Genomic DNA, 24,606 nt, shown 5'->3' with positions numbered 1-24,606 from the left:
GAGTGATAGGCCTGGAGTGACTCACTTTAGGAAAGGTCATAAACCACATATGAATTCTGACCCCATTATGAACATAGGAAGATGACTTATACCCAGTCAAGTTATTTGTCTGTCTCACCCATTATTATTCTCACTTTTTAATTGGAAAGATCAGGGACTAAACTTCTGTATGGAAAGTGGGTGCTCTGTCAGTGAGCTATGGTCAGTTCCCTTCCCGTGTCTGAAGACCAATCCATCAGGCAACTGATTTCTTAAAATTTCTTTAAAGTTTTCTTTGAAAAATTGGAAAAGTTGAGCCTTCATCTCTACTATGGTACTATGGTAGAGTTCCATTAAGCTGCTAAACCATATTATAAGGTGTGGCCTTATATGAGGAAATCTTCCTCCATATAAATAAAAATAAAATAAAAAATAAAATATAAACCCATCCATGCAGAAAGCTAGATGTAAGGAAGAAAAGTTCTACTACTGATGTGCTCATTTTCAATATATGAGTGTGCTCCCCCTTCCTTCCTTCCTTAAAAAAATGGGCTGCTGACTTGAACATACCTGGAAAATCTGACACCCTTTTCCAGGTACCCCCACTGAGGGAGATTTGGAGGGTGGCAACAAGGGAGAGGGAGCCCCCTATGAGGCCAGCCTGAAACTGATGTTGACATCCTTTCTGCACCAGGTTAAGAAATAACTCTTATCCCAGTCTGTTTCCCCCTCTTCCCCTCTCTCTTCCTCTGTTTTTGTTTTCTCGGTAGTGGCGTCCGCCCTGTGGAATGCCCTCCCATCGGATGTCAAAGAAATAAACAACTATATGACATTTAGAAGACATCTGAAGGCAGCCCTGTTTAGGGAAGTTTTTAATGACTGATGTTTTAATGTATTTTTAATCTTCTGTTGGAAGCTGCCTAGAGTGGCTGGGGAGGCCCAGCCAGGTGGGCAGGGTAGAAATAATGAAATTATTATTATTATTATTATTATTATTATTATTATTATTATTATTAGATTTGATGGGTTTTTTTAAATTGGATATGCAAATTACTTAGAGCAGTGGTTGCCAACCTGTTTTTGGCCATGCCCTGCCTAAGCATCTCTAAAATCCTGATGCCGCCCCCCCCATGACACATAATTCTTATTATTCAAAAAGTATACTCCTATTAATGTGGAGGAAGCCTAAAAGGCCATTAACTTGGTTTAACTCATTCTCGAATTGCCCCCCTTAAAAATCAAATTGCCCCCCTGTGATGTGTGTGCCCCATGTTGGGAACCACGAACTTAGATGCATTCTGTATTAGGTGACCAATGGATAGAATAGAGGTCATGGCACGTGGGAAGGAGTTTTTAACCCTTTCACCCTCCTTGGCAGAAAGGAGTATAAGAAGAGCTGCCTCTTCAAGTCTAGCTTGTCTCAGCCAAGGTCTTCATGAACTCTGGGGTGTCCCGATATCATTGATTGGCTTTTGGTTCTGTCTTGTTCCATGACTTTCCCTCGTAGTTCAGACCTGACTTCCTCTTTGGTTCTTGCGACTGGCTTGTCTCACAGTTCCTGGCTCACTTTGGACAGCTGCCCAATGCCCAGTCCTGTCACAAGTTAAAAATCAATTTGGAGAGGGTGGGAATTCCACCAGGACTGCAGGACTGAAGAAAGGATTGGCTCCCTCCTTCATATACTCCGCAGTCCCAACTCTGATTGCCTCCCCCATACTAGTCTCCTGTTGATTATTTCTTTTCAAAAAGCAAGACACATGAAATGTGAAGTTTCTCACATCATTAGTTTGGCTGCAAGAGCTGGCCTTATGTTATCGCATGGTATATACTGTAGCAGATACCACAGCATTTTTGGGACATGCTGAATTAATCCCCGTGATCTTTATGGTGGGGGGAATGTGTGTGCACTGGAAATGTCTCTCAGGTTTCTGACCTGATGATCCTAGACCTCCCAAGGAAGTTTAAACATATGCCTCACTGAGCTATGTGGGTATGAAGAATTGCTCATTAACCACATGATACGTAAAGATAGTAAGTGGAACTGCATTATTATCTGTAATATGATTTGAGAGTTCCGCAGTGCTTGGAAGTAGGTTACATATGTTCACCAAATTCCCCATAACATTATGCTGGTGTTCTAAGCACCTTCATAGGGGTGCTGGAGGAATGCCATCTTTGTGAATTCTGATATGAACTAATCATCCCAAGCTGTACCTGCTGGATGAATGTGGGGATCAGAACTTAGCTATCCACCTAGGCCAGTGGTGTCCAAACTTTTTTCAAAGAGGGCCAGATTTGATGAAGTGAAGGGCCGTGAGGGCCAACCACAGGGGCCAGATTAAACTGACTGGTGGGCCGGATTAGGCCTCTGAGACATACTTTGGACATGCCTGACCTAGGCTATATTCACACCATACATTTCAATTTAAGTAGGGATGGCTCTCTCCCCAAAAATCTGGGAACTGTAGTTTGCTAAAGATGCTGAGGGGTGTTAAAGTAAAGGTAAAGGGACCCCTGACCATTAGGTCCAGTCATGACCAACTCTGGGGTTGCAGCGCTCATCTCGCTTTATTGGCCGAGGGAGCTAGTGTACAGCTTCTGGGACGTGTGGCACCTATTTATCTACTTGCACTTTGACGTGCTTTCGAACTGCTAGGTTGGCAGGAGCAGGGACCGAGCAACAGGAGCTCACCCCGTTGCGGGGATTCAAACTGCCGACCTTCTGATCGACAAGTCCTAGGCTCTGTGTTAGGAGATTCCTATTCCCCACTATAATTTACACAATAAAATCACCTTCTCAGGCAACCCCTGATCTTCCTGAATGCAGCCCCTAATCAAAGAGGAAGCTCTTCCCTATGTACCACTGTCGAGGAATGTGCATTATGTGCTGATGTGAGAAGGACAATACCTGTGGTGGCATCCCAGCTATGCAGTGCCATCCATTCAGAAGTGTACTTCATCAAAAGAGAACCGATATGGACTGCCAATGTTTTAAGACCATCTGAATTGACATTTGCTTGGCACCTGCTTCATATAATATAGGCAGGTGGTTAAAAATCTATCCCCCCCCCCCAGGTTATAATCAACACATTTTGGCTGATTTTCTGAGCTGCCTTGGAACTGCTATTATTACACTATGCATTTCTTTGTGATGGATTCTCTCTTTTACTGAATTTGTATGTAGCCGTTTTACTACATTTTTAATTAATAGTTTAAAAAAGAAGTGTACTTGATGCCAATGCTTATATCCTTTTGACGCCAAATAATGACATATCTGTTTGCCCAGGCATTTTCAGGGTTGTACAGTGCAATGCTATGTCTACGCAGAAATAATCCCTCTTGAATTCAGTGGGATTTACAACTACAGGATTGCAGTCTCTGTGTGTTAATGGCTTAGGGTGAGTAGCCTGCCCTGTGGTTTGAACAGCTCTTGCTGTTTAAATTGGTTTTATGCTTTAGGATTGTTTTTATTCCTGTGTGATTTAATGTAATTTGTGCGCTGTACTCAGCCCTGGGATCCACTGTGATGAAGAGCAGGGTATAAATGCCCTTAAAAAATATCGAACAAACAAACAGAGCTATTTTAGCATCTCAGGTATAGCATAACAGCAGGTCAGCTCTCTTGAAAAGAGGTTAATGTTTCCGCTATCGCGGCGCATGTTGATTAATTTACTTTCATTCAAGTGGAACCTAAGAATCCAACTTAAACTTTAGTTTGGGTCATAGGAAATATCATGCTGTTTGACCTTCGCGTTTTGCTCAGTGGAGCAGGCTAGAAAGGAGGAGGAGCCATGTAGCAAATAGCAAAGCCAGATTTTTCAAAGCATAAAAGAAAGAGGAAGGGGAAAAAAAGCAAAACCAAGAACAAAGGAAACAGCTGTTACAACTGCAAGAAGCTGCACTTACACTTTGAGAAAGTGAATGAAACCAATTACCTGCAGGAGTCTTCTAGTTGTAAACTGGTGTAATGTTTTCTCGGAACACATGTTCCTTCCAAACCACAGGATGATTCCAATTCAGTGACAGGCTTCCTGAAGAGAGCCTGTTTTTCTCAGAGGTGTTCTTTAGAAGTCCTTAAAGATGTCTCCTGCAGGTTGCTCTTTCCATGCAAGTGAGTCAGATTTTGCACTCTTCCCCCCTTCAAATCCGTCTGATCAGAAAATACCCATCAATCCCCACAACCCAATTTTTGGGGCCAATTCTTACAATTCTTACATCATAGAGATGATCAGAACCTCAGAAGGCTTGTTTTCTACTGCAGACTATTGAAGGCTCCAATTATTTTACTTTATTGGTTGTATAGATAGCACCAGCACAAGGGATTAGGGGGCATAACAATTTGCTAATTATTCGACCTAATCCCTCCCTATCGGTGTCTTCCCAAAAAAAATAATGATTTGAATAAATAATACAGTCGTATCTTAGATCTCAAACGTCTTGGCTCCCAAACAAATCTGCTCCCGAATGATCAAAACCCGGAAGTGAGTGTCCCTTTTTTCAAACCAGAAGCCAAGCATCTGGCGCGGTTTCTGATTGGTTGCAGGAGCTTCCTGCAGCCAATCAGAAGCTGCACTTTGGTTTCCGAACGTTTTGGAAGTTGAATGGACTTCCGAAACGGATTCCATTTGACTTCCAAGGTACAACTGCACTTGAAACTTTGAACCAAAAATGCTAGTCACATTAGCTCTGCTAGTCAATTAGGATCATTGCATCGAGGAAGCAACAGTCATCAAGATACATGAATTCTAGAGAAATGGGTGGATTGGAGCCACACTCAGTCACACTTAAAAGGCAGGGCTTTTGATCAAGTGTGGTGCAATGCTGAGCATGTCAAGCTAGGACCTGGGTGACCAGAATTTCAATCCTCACTCGGACTTCCGGTCAGCGCCAGCGATCAATGGCGGACTTCTCCCGTAGCTCCGAGAGAAGTCTGCTCCGTGGGTTCGGGTCCTGCCGCTACGGCAAAGCAGGGACCCTTAAAAATCGCAGGCAGTGAAGCCTGTGAACAAGGAGGCTCGGCGGGTGCCTTAGGGGTCTCCCCAAACCGAGAAGGAGCCTTTTTAAAGGCTTCGGAACGGCGAGGGGGGAGCGCGGCACTGAGAGCTGTCACCCAGTCCGTGGAGCGAAGCCGCATCACCATTATCGGAGAGCGCTGATTTCTTCCGGCAAATTGGACTTAAAAAACAACTACTCGTGAGTAGGATTAAAAAGCTTAAATTGGACTCAAGAATTTTTTTTAAATTCCGTCACGGGAAAAGGTACAAAAAGGAAGTCTGCCTTTCCAGATCTGTAGATAAAGCAAAGCAAAGAGACTGTTAAACTGTAACCTTTGAAGACTATATCTGCCTAAGTGTAATCCATTGACAAAAAGTAAGATTTAAACCCCCCACTTAGCCGGCAGGAGCAGTGGGGGAGAATTACTGCTGAAAGTCTATTACCTGCATGAAAGGAGAAGGGAAACAATATCCATTGTCTTTGCATCCTGAGGGAGGACTGCCTTGAAAGGGATAAAGACCTCTGAATTGTGGAATAATTTTCTGAACTTTATTGAACTTTGGGGAAAGATACTGTATTGGAGGACTGCTTTTTAAAAACTGTTACATATCTGCAACTATTTAGAAAAGAGCTCGGACTAGGGCTTCTCTTTCTGTGCAAGAAGAACCAGGGGGGGACTTGTAAAAAGTATCTTTATTTTAAAAGACTGTGAAACTAAGTTGGGAACTTCCCCCCCTAGAGGAGACTTTGTTACTTTTTGAAACAACTAAGCTACTAGAAGCCCAGCCAGTGGAAATTTCCTATTGAAAACAAATTCTCAAGTCTGAGACTGACCTTGACTGGGCATGATAGTGGCATGGCAAATGATAAAAGAAAAATAGAATCATTTCAGGAGAAAAGTCTTAGATCCGGCAGACAATATAGAGTTGATACCTCACAGCAACGAAGGGCCTCACTGACAGGAGCAGCTGCTGCCTCACAAACAAAATCTAAAACTATGTCATCAGAAGATGTTTTGACTAAAGCACTGGAAAAAATAAATCAATCTTTGGAACTTCTCACGAAACAAGGGAGTGATACAAGTAAACAAGTTGCAGAAACAAATAAAAATGTAGCTGAGATTTCAGCAAAACTTGATTTGAATACTTCAAGCATAAAAGAATTGGGAACACAAGTTAACGCAAATGCTCAAAATATAGAGAAACTTTTAGAAGAATCAGCAACTACTAGGAAAATTGCCGAGGAGGCAAAGGAGCTTGCAACTGCAACACAAGAGAGAATACCACCGGTTGTTAAGAAACTGGCGGACCATGATTTGTCCTTTGCTATGTTGGACCTACAAAGGAAGGAACGGAACTTAAGATTGAGATTCGTACCAGAAAAAGAACAGGATAATTTGGTGGATTTTCTTACAAAAGAATTCCTTGACTTTTGGCAAGAGGGCCTAGAAGAGGATGAAGTAAAGATTGTGAGTGCATTTAGACTTGGAATAAGACAAAAAAGGAACAAGGCAAGAGATTGCTTGATTACTTTGAGATCAAAGGAAGAAAGAGATAAAATTCTGAATCTGCACTATCAAAAATTACTGGAAATTGAAGATTCTTCTGTGGAGATTTTTAAAGATATTCCTAAGCCTATTCTAGATGTGAGAGGTGACTACAGAGAGTTAGTCATATTATTGAAGAAAAGCAGAATCTTCTTTAGATGGGAATTTCCTCAAGGCCTGTCTTTTAAATACAGAGGGGAAAAAAAAAGAATTAAGACACCGAGCGACAAAGACAAATTTTTGAGAGAACACAAAGAAGACCTTGTGAAGGAGGCGGAAGCTGGAGAGGAACCAACACCATCGGGAAAAGGAATCTTGGACTTAGCAAACTTATCGTTTGGATTGCAGCCACCAACAGAAGAGGAACAACAACTAGGAGCTGTAGGAGGAGTAAGTAAATAACCCCATCATGGCTTTGCGACTTCTGAGCTGGAACTGTAATGGTTTGAACATCCCTCGGAAGAGGAAGAATGTATTTCATATACTAAACAAGCAACAATTGGATTTAATTTGCTTACAAGAGACACATGTGATGAGAGCACATAGAAGATTACTCATTAACAAAAAATTAGGACAAGAATTTGTCTCATCTGATAGAGTGAAAAAAAGAGGAGTTGTTATATATGCAAAAGACAAATTGATGCTGAAATTGATATTTAAAGATGAACAAGGAAGATATCTGGCAATTGAAATTCAAATCCAAGGACAGAAATTCTTGATTGTAGGAGTCTATGCACCGAATGAAGGTAAATCTGAATTCTTTAAGAAGTTGCATGAGATCTTGTTGGACTTTTTAGAATGGAATGTAATTTTGATGGGAGATATGAATGGAGTTGTTTCCACAAACATGGACAAAGCGCAAAGACAAGTAATATCGAAGGATGGAAGACTACCAAAAACTTTTTTTGAATTGACTGACAATATGGATTTGGTTGACATTTGGAGAACAAAGAACCCCCTTGAAAGAGAGGGAACCTTCTTTTCTGAAGCCAAAATGACCTGGACTAGAATTGACCAAATATGGGTTACTAGAGGATTGGCACCAAAGATAAAAAAAGTGGAAATCTGCCCAAAAACATGCTCTGACCATAACGCCGTGAAGATGGAAATGAACCAAACAACAGCTGGCACCTTCAGATGGAGAATGAATGACACCCTATTCAGAGACAAAGAATTCTGTAAAAAGGCCCAAAAAAACATTGAGAGACTATTTTGAGATTAACCTGAAGACCAACGTTGAAAAAAGAGTAATCTGGGACGCAAGTAAAGCCGTTATGAGAGGGTTCCTGATACAACAAAATGCAATAAAAAAGAGAAGCCAGAATGCGAAAAAGGACAAGATTTTGGAAAAGATAAAAGAAGGAGAAAAGAAATTAAGATCAAAACCAAAGTCTCAGGAGATCTTGAGAGAAATTAAATTATATCAGGTCCAATATATGGAATTGATGAACCAAGAAATAGAATGGAAAATTAAATAAATGAGACAGAAGACCTTTGAATCCGCCGATAAATGTGGTAAATTTCTGGCTTGGCGATTGAAGAAGAGACAAAAATTGAATACAGTGACAAATTTGGAAGTGGATGGAAAGAACATTTATAACCCAACTGAAATTAGAAGTTGTTTCCAGAGATACTTTAAACAATTGTATGCACAAGGGCCACAAAAAGACTCTGATATAGAACAATTTTTGGAGAAAAATGGATTGAAGGAAATTTCAAGTGAGGGTAAAGTACTTCTGAATCAGAAAATAACTGAACAAGAAATAGAGAGTGCCATTCAAAGTATGCAACTGGGCAAATCTCCGGGGCCTGATGGACTGACTTCCAAATATTATAAAGCTTTAAAGGAATGGATACTACAACCTTTGAAGGAAGTCTGTAACGAAATTCTTGAGGGGAAAAGGCACCTGAAACGTGGAAAGAGGCCTACATCACGCTTATACCGAAGACAGAGACTGAGAAGACCCAACTTAAGAACTACCGCCCAATTTCTTTACTAAATGTGGATTATAAAATCTTTGCTGACATTTTAGCTAGAAGATTGAAAAAAGTATTGATGGGGGAGATTCATAGTGACCAAGCAGGCTTTCTCCCGAGAAGACATTTATCAGATAATGTAAGGAATATAATAGACATTTTGGAGATGTTAGAAGTTAATATAAACACAAAAGCTGTTTTGATATTTGTGGATGCGGAGAAAGCCTTTGACAATATTTCTTGGACTTTTATGAAGAAGAATCTCCAGGGTATGGGGGTAGGCCAAGGGTTTGAAAACGGTATAGGCGCAATATATTCTGAACAAAAGGCTAAACTTATAGTGAATAATGTGATCACAGAAGAACTTAAAATTGAGAAAGGGACACGTCAGGGGTGCCCAATCTCCCCGTTACTCTTTATTTTGGTCCTGGAGGTTTTGCTGAACATGATAAGAAAGGACCAGCTGGTTAAAGGGGTTCAGGTCGGAGCGAAACAATATAAATTGAGAGCTTTTGCAGATGATTTGGTACTTACATTACAAGAGCCAGAATCTAGTACTAAAAGAGTTTTGGAACTGATGCAAGAATTTGGTCAAATGGCAGGGTTTAAATTGAATAAGTTAAAAACTAAGGTATTAGAGAAAAACTTAACAGTTATTGAGAAAGAGAAGTTTCAGAATGAGACAGGTTTAACTGTGGTTAAGAGTGTAAAATATTTGGGGATCAATATGACAGCTAAAAATATGAATCTATTTAAAGATAACTATGAGAAATGTTGGAAACAAGTGAAAAAAGACTTAGAAATCTGGTCAAATTTGAAGCTTTCCTTGTCTGGTCGAATAGCAGTTATAAAGATGAATGTATTGCCTAGAATGTTGTTTTTATTTCAAACTTTGCAAATTGTGGACAAGATGGACTGTTTCAAGGGTTGGCAGCAAGATATCTCTAAATTTATCTGGCAGGGCAAAAAGCCCAGGATAAAATTTAAGATTTTAACTGACGCAAAGGAAAGAGGGGGATTTGCCCTGCCAGATTTGAAACTTTACTATGAATCAGCAGCTTTCTGCTGGTTAAAGGACTGGCTGCTTCTCGAGAACACAGACATTTTGGATTTGGAAGGATTTAACAATTTCTTTGGGTGGCATGCATATTTGTGGTATGACAAGGTTAAGGTTCATAAAGGTTTTAAAAACCATATCGTCAGGAAAGCATTGTATAATGTCTGGATTAAATACAAAGACTTGCTGGAGAACAAAACTCCAAGGTGGCTGTCACCAATGGAGGCAAAAGCTTTGAAAAAACTTAATATGGAGGCTAAATGGCCAAAATATTGTGAAATTTTAGAGCAGGAGGGCGATAAGTGGAAATTGCAGAGTTTTGAGAACCTAAAAGATAAAGTGCGAGACTGGCTTCATTATTATCAAATATTGGAGGTCTATAAGTTGGACAGGAAAATTGGCTTTCAGGTGGAAAAATCAAAATTGGAAACAGAGTTGTTAGAATCCAAAACTAAGAATTTGTCAAAAATGTATAACTTGCTGTTGAAATGGAATACACAGGACGAAACAGTTAAATCAGCTATGATTAAGTGGGCACAAGATATTGGTCATAACATTATGTTTGCTGACTGGGAAAGGTTGTGGACCACCGGTATGAAATTCACGGCATGTAATGCCTTGAGAGAGAATATTATGAAAATGATCTATAGGTGGTACATGACCCCAGTCAAGCTTGCTAAAATTTACCACTTATCAGATAACAAATGTTGGAAATGTAAAGAAAATGAAGGTACATTCTTTCACCTCTGGTGGACATGCCCAAGGATTAAGGCTTTCTGGGAAATGATATATAATGAAATGAAAAAGGTATTTAAATATACCTTCCTGAAGAAACCAGAGGCCTTTCTCCTGGGTATGGTAAGCCATGTGGTGTTAAAGAAGGACAGAACTTTTATTATGTATGCTACTACAGCAGCAAGGATTCTTATCGCAAAGTATTGGAAGACACCAGATCTACCCACTCTGGAAGAATGGCAGATGAAGATGACAGGATACATGGGACTGGCAGAGATGACTGGCAGAATCCGAGACCAGGACAAAGAGACAGTGGAAGAAGATTAGAAGAAGTTCAAAGACTATCTTAATAAACATTACAAAATTAATGAAGGCTAAAAAATATGGGTTTAGAAATTGGTGGTTTGCAGGGGCGTTGATTAAGGAAAAAGAATAGAATTAACAAAAACTATGGGAAAAATGGGAATGGATTTGCTGATAAAATAAATGAGATTAGAATACAGAAGGGGTAGGTGTGAGGAGGTCGGTGAAATTAGGTTTAGAAAATAAGGTTTGAATTTATACTTGTTTTTGATTTGTTTGTTTGTTGGTTTATGTTTTTATTTTTTATTTTTTTTTAAAATAATTTTTATTAATTTTACAACATAAACAAAATACAAACAAACATAACACGACTTCCCCATACCTCCCCTTCACTGCATCCTTGTTTTAAAATTTTTTAGCAATCCTTCATCCATTTTTATATTTAATTCTCTTTAAAATTTTCTTAAGCTTAAATTTTTACAGCTGTAATTCTTTATATCAAATCCCTTGACATCTTAACATTCCGAAATTTTACAACAATTTTTAAGATAAATTTTAAATTTTTTCCAGTCCTCTTCCACTGTCTCTCTCCTCTGGTCACGGATTCTGCCGGTCATCTCTGCCAGTCCCATAAATTCAGTCACCTTGGTCTGCCATTCTTCCAGAGTAGGGTTTATGTTTTTATTGTTCTTTGTGTCTATATGTGTTTACTCAAAACTTTAATAAATATCATTTAAAAAAAAAAAATTCAATCCTCACTCAACCCTGAAGCTCGCTGGGGATCTTGGGCAAGTCATGATCACTCAGCCTAGCCCACCTCACAGGGTTGCTGTGAGGATAAAATGGGGAGGGGAGGACTCTCAAAGGTTCTTCCTTGGGGGCGGGGGAAAGGTGATATGTAAATGTAATTAAATTAATAAATAAATAATACAGGCCCACTGAAATAAATGGGACTTAAGTTAGTCATGGAGTATGCCTCCATTCTTTATTCAATCTGGTGTGTGTTGCAGTGGAACAGCATGAACATTTATGCATTCTTAGAAATGTGGACAGGTTGTAAATTTGGTACATATATATATATATATATATATATATATATATATATATATATATATATTAAGAAACATTTGTTGCAGTCGTTGTTTGGCAGTGGAGGGAAAGATAGAGGAATGTATTTCCTGCAATGCTTTGCCATCTCAGCATCATGACGACAATGCACAGAACCATTTGTCTTGCTGAATCAGTGGGGATTAAACACACCAAACTATGTTGATGAATGCATTCACTAGCTATTATGATTCCTCGATGAGTTGCACAATATAAGAAGCAACATGAGGTTTGCGAGACAGCCAGAGAAGTAATTAATCCAGGCTACTTTATTGTTTCCATAAAACAATATGAAAGCAATATAAACCGTTGCTTTATATAATGCAATAGCATAAACAAGCTCAGAGGAAAATGAGAAGAATGCGGATTGACAAGGTCCAGCGAGCTCATTGCTGGCTGTGAAACTGGATGCTTTTTTCACCTTTCTGATGAAGCTTGTATTTGTTTGTTGATGTGTGCGGGACGAGGAGGGGAAAGTCCTGTTGCAGAAATCCTTGTTAGAAGATTTGTTAGTAGAACGCTGCCCATTGTTGAGACTGACTGGCAGCGACTCTTTGGGATTTCAGACGGGGGTCTCTCTCAACCCAACCTGGAGATGATGAGAATGAAACTGGGATGCTTCACCACTGAGCTATGGGTCCCTTCCTGAATCTATTGTCCCCTTCCTGATAGTAGTCCCTTCCTGGGTGAATAATAACTTCAGGAGGGGTATTTTTTTGTTTGGGGGCACCGCACAAGTGCAAAAGGTGAAACTGGTACCCTCCCTGTGTACTGTGGTCCCAATCCCTTCCACCCCTGCTATTTAGAAAACAGCACATGAGAACACATGAGAAATGTGTCTCGTCTGGTTTGGACCTGAGTCAGCTGGTGTCTGGCCATACATCTCACATCTTGAAACTATGTCTGATGAGAAAGAAAATATAATGTAATGCTATATAATTTCTATCACCATCAATACGCTCCATGGATGCTGAATCTGGAAACTTTCCCAGGTTTCTCCTGCAACAGGTGCTAAAACAGCCCCACCCTAGTGGCACTACTAATTTGGACGAGGGAGTTTCCAGGGATCTGGACATCACAAGAAACTTTGTTCTAAAGCAGTCTCGGGTTTCCAGATGTTGTTGGACTACCACTCCCATCATCCTTGAATGCTGCCCCTGCCGGCTATGGATGATGGGAGTTGTAATCCAACAAAATCTGGGCAGCCAAGGTTGGGAAAGGCTCTCCTCCTATAGCAGGGGGTAGAAACATTTCTCAACCCAAAAGCCACATGCCTGGGTGACTTTCTGGGGGACCGGAGGTCAAAGCCGGCAGAGCAGCAAGTTTGCATTTTGCCTTTGTACAGGAGACTAGTTTCTAGTCTCACTCACTCACCTATCCCTCTCTAGCCTCCATCCAGGCAAGAAAGAAGCACAAACCCCCTCAAGATTAAATCGGGACATCTCAAATTGACAGAAGCTGCGCTGGCTTCTGATCCCAATCTGGGACGTCCCAATTTTCACGGAGGCCACTGAAAGCTGTGCTGCGTCTGGAGAGGCAGGGTCCAAATATAGTAGGAGGCCAAATATAGCAAAAGTAAGAGAGGGGAGGGAAGGAGGGGGTGAGTGGGCAGGAGAAGAAACAGGGTGAGCAATGGAGATGGAGTTTGTGCCCCAAACCTTTGTCACAAAACGCTGGAGGGTATGGAAGCATGATTGGAGTTCAAAGGCATATTCCAGCCAGGCAAAAACACTCAAGGAGGGTGCAGAGCAGGACTGACGATGAAAGATGTAACTCAGGAGGGGACTTGGCCTGGGGAAAGCCCTGAAGGCCAGAAAGAGAAGCCCAGGCTTGACATTCCCCACCAGTGCCTGACAACCCTTTCAGGTTTCTCTCTCACTAGCTAATCTGCAGGTAGCCTCTTGAGACAGTTCAGGCCAGGAAGTCATTTTCATGTAGCAGGATTATGCAGGTGGTGTGAGCTGAAAGGGACCATTATTATTGTCCGGTCCTTTGTTTAGCTCCCTATTCTTGGTCCGTCCATTCCTGCCCTACCCCCCCCCCCCCGCTCCCATGACACCCTACATATTTGAGATGTCATCACTCAGCCAGATGTTGGAAGCCCCAGCCATCTAAATCCAATTGGCTATTTGGAACTAATTCTGGGTTCTAAGGGTCGCAACTCACGATGCGGAGGTTACCAGAATTAGGGATTATTCGTTCCGAATTGTGCGTTTTTCTATTAATAGGTGTGCCTTGTTAATGTCGCAGGTGTTGGTGGGAAGTGTCTTTTGAAGCATTACCTAATCACCCTCTTTGCAAATCCCTGTAATCCGGCCCTCATAAAATGTACATGGATTATTGATTGAGAGGCCCTCAGGGATCGCTAAAACAAGGTTCAGCTCAAATGCCTGTGCGGAGCAGGAGGTGCACTGCAGATTCGCTCCCTGGAATGTCTGCCAGGTGTTTGCCGTTTCGACTCCAAAGGAAAGGGTAGCGGGAGGGAGGGGTGTGAGGGGGGTCGTTCCCATCCAGGAGGACCAGACTGCCACAGAGGAGGGAGGCAAAAGACTTCAGGAACACGAGCATGAGCTCAAGGCACCGAATGTGGAAAGGTTATAGGGCTGGCTTCTTTCTCTCCATGGGATCGTTTCACGCGCAGCCATAAAATGAAAGAACAGGAAGATAGATAGATATATATCCCTCTCCCAATTACACCACATGACATGCATTTATGTCTCTGGCACATTTATGAGGAGCGAGGCTTCGCTGTGAGAGCAACTGCCTAGGCATGTTGGGATCAATGGAGGGGCGGCAGAGGTAGGAAGCAGCTGAATTCACTGGATACCATAAAACTCTACAAGATACATGCACGATAGCAGTGGCGTAGCGTGGGTTGTCAGCACCCGGGGCAAGGCAAATAATTTGCGCCCCCTAACCCGTGGATTTGCGCCCCCTAACCCGCGGATTTGCCCTAACCCCAGGTGTTGCGCCCGGTGCGGCCGGCCCCCCCTGCACCCCCCACGCTACGCCACTGCACGATAGGCAAAGGAAAGGAGGCTTAAGTTTAGCAGGACGCTCATGACTGCAGCTGCAAGATATTACACTAATAATAGGAGGAGACTAAGAAGGCTCCCCAAGTCATAAATGTCTATAATTTGTGTAGTCAAGACAGTGTGATGAGTGCCCTCCAGGGTAGAGCGCATGGCGGAGAAAATAGCTCCCAAGTGAGTTAATGTGAAACAGTAGATATCCTCTAAATTAGTTGCTTCTATTTTTATTTTTGCAATGGGAACATTTTTGTACAGAAAAATATGATACAGTGGAACCTCGGTTGTCAAACATAATCCATTCCGGAAGACCGTTCGACTTCCAAAACGTTTGACAACTGAGGCGCAATTGCCGGTTGGCAAAATCCATTGAAAAAAATAGAGAAACACACCTCAGAAGCCATTCGACTTCAGAGGCACGTTTGAAAATGGAAGCATTCACTTCTGAGCTGTCGGCAATCGAAAGCTGAAACATTCGACTTCCTAAGCGTTAGACAACCGAGGTTCCACTGTACATGGCATCATAGCAGCCAAATCCTAGGGCCCACTTCCATTCAAATGGTGTGTATGCACTACTTCATGTGATTGATTATGTGTGGTGGGGCTAACCTGTCCCACCATATTTTATTCAAGTTGGCACCTCCGCATAGCATTCCCTTTTGTAGCAGCCACATTGCTCTTAGCATTCCTTGTATAGTATTCTGTATATGGTTTTTCAAAGGCCAACAAGCAAAATACAGTGGTACCTCAGGTTACATACACTTCAGGTTACGGACTCCACTAACCCAGAAATAGTGCTTCAGGTTAAGAACTTTGCTTCAGGATGAGAACAGAAATCGTGCTCCAGCGGCGCGGCAGCAGCAGGAGGCCCCATTAGCTAAAGTGGTGCTTCAGGTTAAGAACAGTTTCAGGTTAAGTACGGACCTCCAGAACAAATTAAGTACTTAACCTGAGGTACCACTGTACTAGACATGTATATTCAGAAGTAAGTCCAATTGAATTCAGTGGGAATTGAATACCTCATGTTCATCACCTTACTATAGCACTCAAATTTTAAGAGCTTTCTGAGTTGTTCTAAGGGAAAACAGAGGCATGACAGGGTTAAGGGTTTTTTCCCCAGGTCAGAGACAGAGCTGCCAGATGGAGAGTTATGAGCTTCAAAACCACTGAGGCGGCCACCAAGGTGTGTAAGCATAGCAGAAGGGACATTCCTCTGTGTCCACTGAGCAGCCATCAAGGGGGAGAGGGGGCTACACACTTTGCCCAGAGGGAGATGTGCAGCTGTGACTGAAGAAGGCTTGGAGAAAGATAGTCTGTAGTGGCTGGGGAAGAAATGCGACTTTCTGAACTGAAGCCTGTAAATGCCAGCAGATTCGCATGGTAAGCTGATGGGTTGGAAGTCAGGAATGCAACAGGGGCCAAATTTGGAGTGAGGGAATCTTGGGAGCAGGGGGTGAAACTCACTACCAGCACCGGAGCTGGCTTGGATAACCCACATTTCCCACAATGCCCCAGATGGATTTTACCTAATGATGTACTGACAGTCTTGGAAAAAATGGGGCCACTGCTTTTCCTCCAGTAGCCCCTGCCAGAGCAACAATGCATCACCACATTATGCTGCTATAATGGCTTTTAAGGGAAGGGGTGGCACCAGTGTGCCTGCTATAAAAAGCTCCTGCAATTTGGCGTGCAGGTGAGCATCATCACCTCTCTTGTGCCGCCCCGCTGACTTCTACTGACAAATCCAATTTCTTTCACGATACCTTTGTCATTACACATCCAATCATTTTTTCCTGGCTGCCAACATCTGCTTTGTGTTGCCCCGAATAAGCATCATAATCACCATCATTATTTATAGTAATGTGCTAAACCGTAAGAATAACCCATAGAGTATTGAAAGGGTTACCAAACACCTTCTGTAGTTCAAACAAATCCTTAGCTTAATATAGGCAGATGTTTAATAATGTACCTGCATCATGATTATTAGAAATAATTTGTCCAAAGGGCCTCCAGAAAGATGCATTTGCAAGTCTGGCCATAAAGTTGAAGATTTGAACTATAAAGGATCATTTTCAAGTGTATCATTGACTCTGCATGCAGATTTGTGTCCTTAATCCTTGTGTTTCATAATACTTCAGTTGGCCCAATAAAATGGTGTCACATTAATATCCAGAACACCTCATTATCCTATTTTTTTCCTCATGAGAACCCCATAAAACCAAGCAAGCAGTTTCCCCATGACCAAACACCACAATTGAAGCACTGTAAATATATAGGGGCACTTGGCTTGAAGGGTAATATAAAGGATATGAAAGTGTTTGATCTGCTCACACTTTTCGTTATTGTAATTCTCTAGAGAAGCCAAACAAGTTGCCATAAAGTGTGCAAAAGTTGTTAAGACTGAGCTGAAAAATCTCAGAGGAAGAAATTTGGCTTAGTGTTTGTGTGTTTGCGTGTAAATTCTGTCCCCAGATCATCATGGGGGGGGGAATGACTGCTATCTCCCCCACCCAAAGCCCCCTGATAGCAACTCTAAGTGATCATAGAATCATAGAATGCAGGAATCTCAGCTCAAACATCCATGACAAAAAAAACCTAAAAACCTCCAAGGAAGCAGAGTCCACCCCCTCTTGTGGGAGTCTGTTCCACTGCTCAACAGCTCTTACTGTCAGAAAGTTTTTCCGAATGTTTAGTTGGAATCTCCTTTCTTGCAACTTGACAGAGCCATCTTTTCCATAGATCTTAGCCATGCATCGTGCCAGGGCGCCGGCCCCTCAGGGACACCCCAGCAAGTAAGGGAGCTGCGCAGTTTTGCCGGCGGCCTCCCCTTTCCCTGCACACCCGCAAGGTGCACCCCGCCAACCATAAGGCTGGTGGGCGCACAGCTTCCCTCCTAAGCCTCTGCGGGGATCGCTCTCCTCCCAAGGAAGCTTGGGAGGGAAGCTGCACTCTCCTCCCGAGGAGGCTTGGGAGGGGCGCAACTTCACTCCCAAGCCTCTGCGGGGATTGCTCTCCTGCTGCAGCATGGGGGAGAGTTGCGCCCCCCCCCCCCCGGATAGCTGGCAGTGCGCAGCTATGGCCACCCCAACACTATCCATGGTAATTTGGGGGCACTGGGCAGATATTTGCACCCCAGCACCGCATCTGCTAAAGATGGCCCTGCAACTTCAAACCATTGGTTCGAGTCCTATCCTCCAGAGCAGGAGAAAACAAGCATGCTCCCTCCTCCATGTGACAGCCGTTATGATATTTGAAGATGGCTATTATATCTCCTCTGTCTCCTCTTTTCCAGGCTAAACATACCTAGCTCCTTCAAGTGCTCCTCATAAGGCTTAGTTTCCAGACCCTGGATCATCTTGGTTGCCCTCCTCTGCACACATTCCAGCTGGTCAACATCCTTCCTAAATTGTGGTGCCCAGAATTGGACACAGTATTCCAGGTGTGGTCTGACTAAGGCAGAATAGAGCGGTACTGTTACTTCCCTTGATCTGGACACTAGACTTCTGTTGATGCAGCCTAGAATAGCATGAGCTTTTTTTGCTGCTGCATCATACTGTTGACTCATGTTAAACTTGTGGATCACCAAGACCCCTTGATCCTTTTCACATGTACTGCTACATGTGTTCTCCATGCTATATTTGTGCATCTGGTTCTTCCTGCCTAAGTGCAGAACCGTACATTTGTCCCTATTGAAATTCATTTTGTTAGCTTGCAGCCAGTTCTCCAATCTGTTAAGGTCATTTTGAATTCTGATTCTGTCTTCTGAAGCATTAGCTAGCCCTCCCAGTTCGATGTCATCTGCAAGTTTGATGTGCATCCCCTCAATTCCTTCATCCAAGTCATTTATAAAGACGTTGAACAACAACAGGCCCAGGACAGAACCCTGAGGCACCCCACTTGTCACTTTTTTCCAGGATGACGAGGAACCATTAATGAGTACTCTTTGGGTATGGTCAACCAGCTACAAATCCATCTAACCTCATTCAACTGAGACTGAGATGGTGCACCCTAAGATGCCAACCACTTCTTCTAAATTAAGGGGGTCCACAGAAGCCACCACCCACCCCAAACATCTAGAGCTACAATAGCCATATACATAAATATTCTGCTGCTGCAGTTGCCCATTCTAAAGTTTATTTTGTCCTTTCCCCAGTATTCATGGGATCTTTCTTGGATACAGCCAGATGTTATTAGAATAGGATGGAGAATACCCAGGTTCAAAATCCCCATTCAGACTGTATTGCTGTTGTTTTATTTTTATAATGGATTTTAGGTTAGGGCTTTGTCAGATGGCTGTGGTGGTTGCTCGAGAGTAACCAGGCAGGACTCCGACCTGTCTTTTACAGGCTTTATTCTTGGTGCAAACTATTTACAGTGAAGAGCATTGTAAGTTCATGTCTGTCTCAATCTCTAGCAGAATCTGGGAGTGGTCGGTCTTTGTACCTCTCCTAGCATAAAAGTCGCGTCACCCCCAGCCTTTTCCTCCCCTCCCTGCACTGAAGACTACTGCGCAGAATGGGTGTTGGCAAGGGCGCACTTCCCGCCTCTCCGGCTTGCTCAGGCTCAGTGTTAAGGCTCTCCCTAGCATCCCCTTGCCCCTGCACTTCTTCTCCATTGGAGGTGGGGCTTTCCTCCTTGCCGGAAGAGGAACTGCTTCGCAAGATTTTCGGAGGCTCCCTATAATACAACTGCCCTTCCATTTCTTGTCTCTGAGCTGATGGCAGTTCCCTGACAGGCTTTAATTCTGTTTTTAACGTTGAGAGCAGCCCTGGGATCACAGGAAAGGCTGAATGCCAGGGTGGGAGGAAGAAGGAGGAGGAAGAGAACAACAACAACAACAACAACAACATCACTGGGTAACTTTTGGCCAGTCGCCATCGCTCACCGTTACCTAATTTACGTGGTTGTAGTTAGGATAGACTAGGATCAGATACACTTCCCAGAGGAAACTCTTTCTTCTATCTTTTCACTAGGAGGAAAGGAATGATTTTTGATTTCTTTTGCCAAATTTATACTCTTCTGTTCCATTTAGAGCGATTTTACTTGTTTTATAATTGCGATGGTTTCATCTGCTTTTAAAATGGTATTTTCCCTTGCTGTAACCCGCTGTGGGATCTTATGGTGAAAGGTGGGGTGAGCAATCTAAAAAATAAATAAATAAGTACTATAAACAAATAAGCAGCGAGCGGCCACAGTTCCTCACCTCGTTTCCTGACGCCATCTCAGAAGGCTTCACTTGATGCTTCCAACATCCTAATTAAGGGCATATCGGTGTCCCTTTGGGAGTAAGTCAGTTAACACACACCATACGGCATGTCACTCGCAAACCATTTGCCCCGAGAATGAGAAGAGGCTGGTGAATTCCCTAGGAAAGACTCAAATGTACCTGTTAATGGGCAAAGCATTAAGATGAGTGGGGACCCCTCAGTTAATGATCTTAAGCTTCCAGGAAATGTCAGAACCAAAGACCTGTTTATTTATCTAATGCCCTTTCCGGTATCACATTAAGACTCCCTTCCCATTTGAAAGCGCTCATAAGCAACAGAAAGTAGTTGCAACTAAATGACTTAGCTCTCAATTGCAATGCTATAACCTTTGGGAGGGGGCTCAGATGGATGGGAGGAAAGCGGAAAGGAAAAGTAGTAAAATTAAAAGGTGCCACCAGCTTTTTGTAAATGCTGTGTTCATTGATCTCTAGATTTGGGTTGAATGAAAATGGCCTCCAAAAGTTCTCCACATTATTTGAAGCATTCAAGTTGGGGCGGGTGGAATTTTGTCAGATATTCTGGTGATATGAAACAAGGAGAGAATCTCAGACATTTCCCCCTGGAAAATTCTCCTCTGAGAAATTCAGGCTCATGTACTGTTGGATTAAGCTTTATTTTCAGTTCATATTGGTGGGCGAAGGAAGCCATGGCTGATATAGGGGAACCAGAAAGAGTGAAGGGGCACCTCTGTTGCTTCCTTGAACAATATTAACATGAGATTAAACGATATTAAGACTGATCCCACAGCTGGTGAACTTGGGCAGACCATTTCACTGAATGTTCTCCAGGGGAAATCCTCCCTACAATTCAGGAGAATACCGAAAAAATTACCCCGGAGGAATTGCTTCTTGTTGGATTTGCCCAAAAGGAGGATGGAGAGATGTTGTGTGTGTAAGATCCTTTCATTTTTATCCTGACTTCAATGTAAAAAGGTGAAAGTCCACTCACTTTTGCAGCTGCCCCTGCCCACTTCCAATATGTGGCCCCCAGAAAGTTGTCCACAAGGGCTCGAAAATATTTCCCACCCTTGCTATAGAAGAAGGGTGGATTCTAAACATTTAAAATGAAACAAAACAAATAATAAAACCAGTTCGAACTGGCATGCGTAGGATTAGCAAACATAGTATAAGACAGGGACCCTGTACAGTAGTACCTCAGGTTAAGAACTTAATTCATTCTGGAGGTCCGTTCTTAACCTGAAACTGTTCTTAACCTGAGGTACCACTTTAGCTAATGGGGCTTCCTGCTGCTGCCATGAGATTTCTGTTCTCATCCTGAAGCAAAGTTCTAAAACCGAGGTACTATTTCTGGGTTAACGGCGTCTGTAACCTGAAGTGTCTGTAACCTGAGGTACTACTGTACTTTTAATAGTTGTGTTGGTGAGTGGGAGGGAGTGCCCAACATTAGGCAAAAAAATCCCTCCGATGCACCACTTTAAAAACATCCAGGCTTCTTATCCTCCATCACATCTGATGACCTCATTGAAACAGACACCGGACATTAAAATGCCCTCAGTCAAATGATACATCTCAGTTGAAACACAGGCACACTGTTTGGTGAGAGTTCCAGCTTATTTACTTACAATTAATTATTATTATTTAGGTTTACACTCACAGAATAATGGGTTTCAGATATGAAGGAGGGGGAGGCAAACAGCTTTTGTTTTGTTGAGTGGGGACTGGTTTGTATGTGTGTGCATGAGCTCTGTGTGTGTGTGTGTGTGTGTGTGTGTGTGTGTGTGTGTGTGTATTTCATCTTTACTATGGATGTGACAAGGATTTGGTTTCCTCACTTGTTTCTTTAGCCTTAACCAATTTAAACACACTAATCTTTATTGTCCTGAGAGTGCAGCACACAGTAAAAACCGAGGCTCTGATCCAACACCAACAAGAATCGCAATACAAAGCCTTCGATTAGCAACAGTGAAACAGAATTATGCCTCTTTAAATTGCTTAATAATAATAATAATACAAGAAGCAATTCTTCGAGGGTAACATTTCAACTATTTATATGCTGCCAAAATCAAGTAACTGATATTCCATAGGTACCCAGTGTAAATTGTAGGTAAAATGTAATCTGTAATGTCAACATCAATAATATTTCTCTTTTTCTGTTCAAGAGCTACAATGCACTACTGTTCAGGATGTGCTTGTGTGCTTCTCATGGGCATGTGGTTGGCCACTGTGAGAACAGGATACTGGCCCTTGAATATCTGAGAAAATTCTGTTTGCAGGTTGAAACTCTTGCACCCCGAGTTATGTACACTTAGGCTGAGGTATGCACACTTTCCTGTGAGTAAATCCCATTGAACACAGTGGAGCTTACCTGTGAGTTGATATCCACAGGATTGCCTTGTTGAACTGTCATTGAGGAACAAGCTTGAACTGCAGAGGTTATTAATAGTGTTTTAATCCAATTGTTGTCGGTGCACATGGCATTTCACAGAATTCCCTTGGCAAATAAATAAATAAATGATTAGTTCCATCACCCAAAGCAGCATATAATCCCTGCCCTTGGAACATGTCAAACACCTCAAAATTATTAATTTTCCCTATTTCAGGGAAAAACTTGTTACTGAACCTCACATTGAAACATAAGCTGGCACAGAACCCAATAAAAGAATAAAGAGGTGATCAAAAGTTTATTGACCTGCTAATAGTAAAACTACAGTAATTAACTGCAGATGGCAGAGGATCTATAAAGTTAGCCAACATGCTTTGGGACATTAAGGCTGCAACCCTATACCCATTCTTACCTGGGAGTAAGTCCCCTTGAGGTCCATGAGGCTTACATCTGAGTAGACATTATAAACTTGCACTGTAAGGGATGTATGCGTTTAATTACAGTTTTACTGTTTCAGTTAATATGCTGTTTTCATTTTATTATATAATATACCACTGAGGTATTGTTTTATTATAATTCAACTATGGTTTTACAGCAGATACCATTTGCCCACTTCTGCAGTCCTGGAGTTGAAACAACCCCCTGCCCCAGTTCTCCCAAGCAAAACCAGAAGACAAATATTCTCCAAACAGAGTGAATATTTGGTCTTCAGCATTGATCCCTGCTTGTCTGAAATGGAAATGTAGGAATGTAAGAACACAAGAAGAGGCCAAAGGGTGATCTATCACAGTATCATATTGTTGCAGGGGCCAACCAGATACCTAGGCAAAGCCCACAAGCAGAACCTGAGCACCAGAGCCCTCTCCCTTCCTGTGCTTTCCAGCTACTGGTATTTCAGAAGCATTGCTGCCCCTCACCATGGAGAACAGAGTATAGATATCACAGCTCGTAGCCACTGATAGTCTTACCCTCCATGAATTTGTCCAGTCCTCTTTCAAACCATCAAAGATGGTGGCCACCACTGCTTCTTGTGGGAACAGAATTCTGCAGTGCCGTGTTTTGCCAGTCCTGAATTTTACACCCCAAATCAATCTATTTATTTACTTCAGCTTTCAACAGAAATCTCTCAGTTTACAAGTCCCAGCAAAAAAGCAATCAACATAAGAAATGCAATAGGAAAGCCACATTCAAAACTAAACAACACTACTGCTAAGAGTCACAATCAGTCACCACTACCACCATCATGACCACAGGATTCTGGTTTTCGGGTTTTGCAATGACCAGGCTGATTGCTGAAGAATTGATGCTTTTGAATTATGGTGCTGGAGGAGACTCTTGAGAGTCCCATGGACTGCAAGAAGATCAAACCTATCCGTTCTGAAGGAAATCAGCCCTGAGTGCTCACTGGAAGGACAGATCCTGCAGCTGAGGCTCCAATACTTTGGCCACCACATGAGAATAGAAGACTCCCTGGAAAAGACCCTGATGTTGGGAAAGATGGAGGGCACAAGGAGAAGGGGATGACAGAGGACGAGATGGTTGGACAGTGTTCTCGAAGCTACCAGTATGAGTTTGACCAAACTGCAGGAGGCAGTGGAAGACAGGAGTGCCTGGCGTGCTCTGGTCCATGGGGTCATGAAGAGTCGGAGACGACCAAACAACTAAACAACAATAACAAGTACACATCTGGCCACTACAGTGCCCTCCATATGTAGCTGGACTCCCACTCCCACTGACAGAAGTGTGCATGCACACGAAAGCTCATACCAAGAACTGACTTAGTTGGTCTTTAAGGTGCTACTGGAAGGAATTTGTTTTGTTTTGACTATGGCAGACCAACACGGCTACCTATCTGTAGCAGAATAAAAGTGTACTAAATAAAGCACGTCACATTTATCTGGACAAAACGCTTGTGCTCAATTCAACATCAAAATGAATTATTTGTTTTCACATCATAGGGGGGGTTTTCTTTAAGTACAGATTAGCAATGAGCTGTGTAAAAACTGACCATCTGAATCATTCTTAGGTTGTCATTGCTGTGACAGTGGGAATCCTGGCTAACCTGGGGATAACCCTTTCTCTTAGGGAGTTGGTGTGGTGCTGCTGCTGCTGCATGCTCTCAATAGGCAAGATCCAATGCGCTCCCAAGCAAACCCTAGACTGACCTTTGACTCTTCCTCTGAAATATAACCATAAAAATAATGAGTCTGTGAACTGCTTTTGGCAATTATATCATTCCTGGAATGAAAGGACATTGTCATTAGCATG

At 42.4% G+C, this 24,606-nt stretch overlaps 1 long non-coding RNA gene across 1 annotated transcript; it reads right to left on the bottom strand.

Moving 5' to 3' along the window:
• Nucleotides 1–20,942: 20,942 nt before the first annotated feature.
• LOC309339652 lies at nt 20,943–23,614 on the bottom strand. Its single transcript, XR_014155503.1, has 3 exons — nt 22,751–23,614; nt 22,321–22,446; nt 20,943–21,045 (listed from the first exon to the last, which is right to left on the bottom strand). It is a non-coding gene; the product is annotated as an uncharacterized lncRNA (long non-coding RNA).
• Between the last annotated feature and the right edge of the window lie 992 nt (nt 23,615–24,606).

Source organism: Podarcis erhardii (genome assembly GCF_964252035.2).
Source record: "Podarcis erhardii genome assembly, chromosome: 3".
Classification (NCBI taxonomy): domain Eukaryota; kingdom Metazoa; phylum Chordata; class Lepidosauria; order Squamata; family Lacertidae; genus Podarcis; species Podarcis erhardii.
This window is presented reverse-complemented; position numbering and strand designations above follow the sequence as displayed.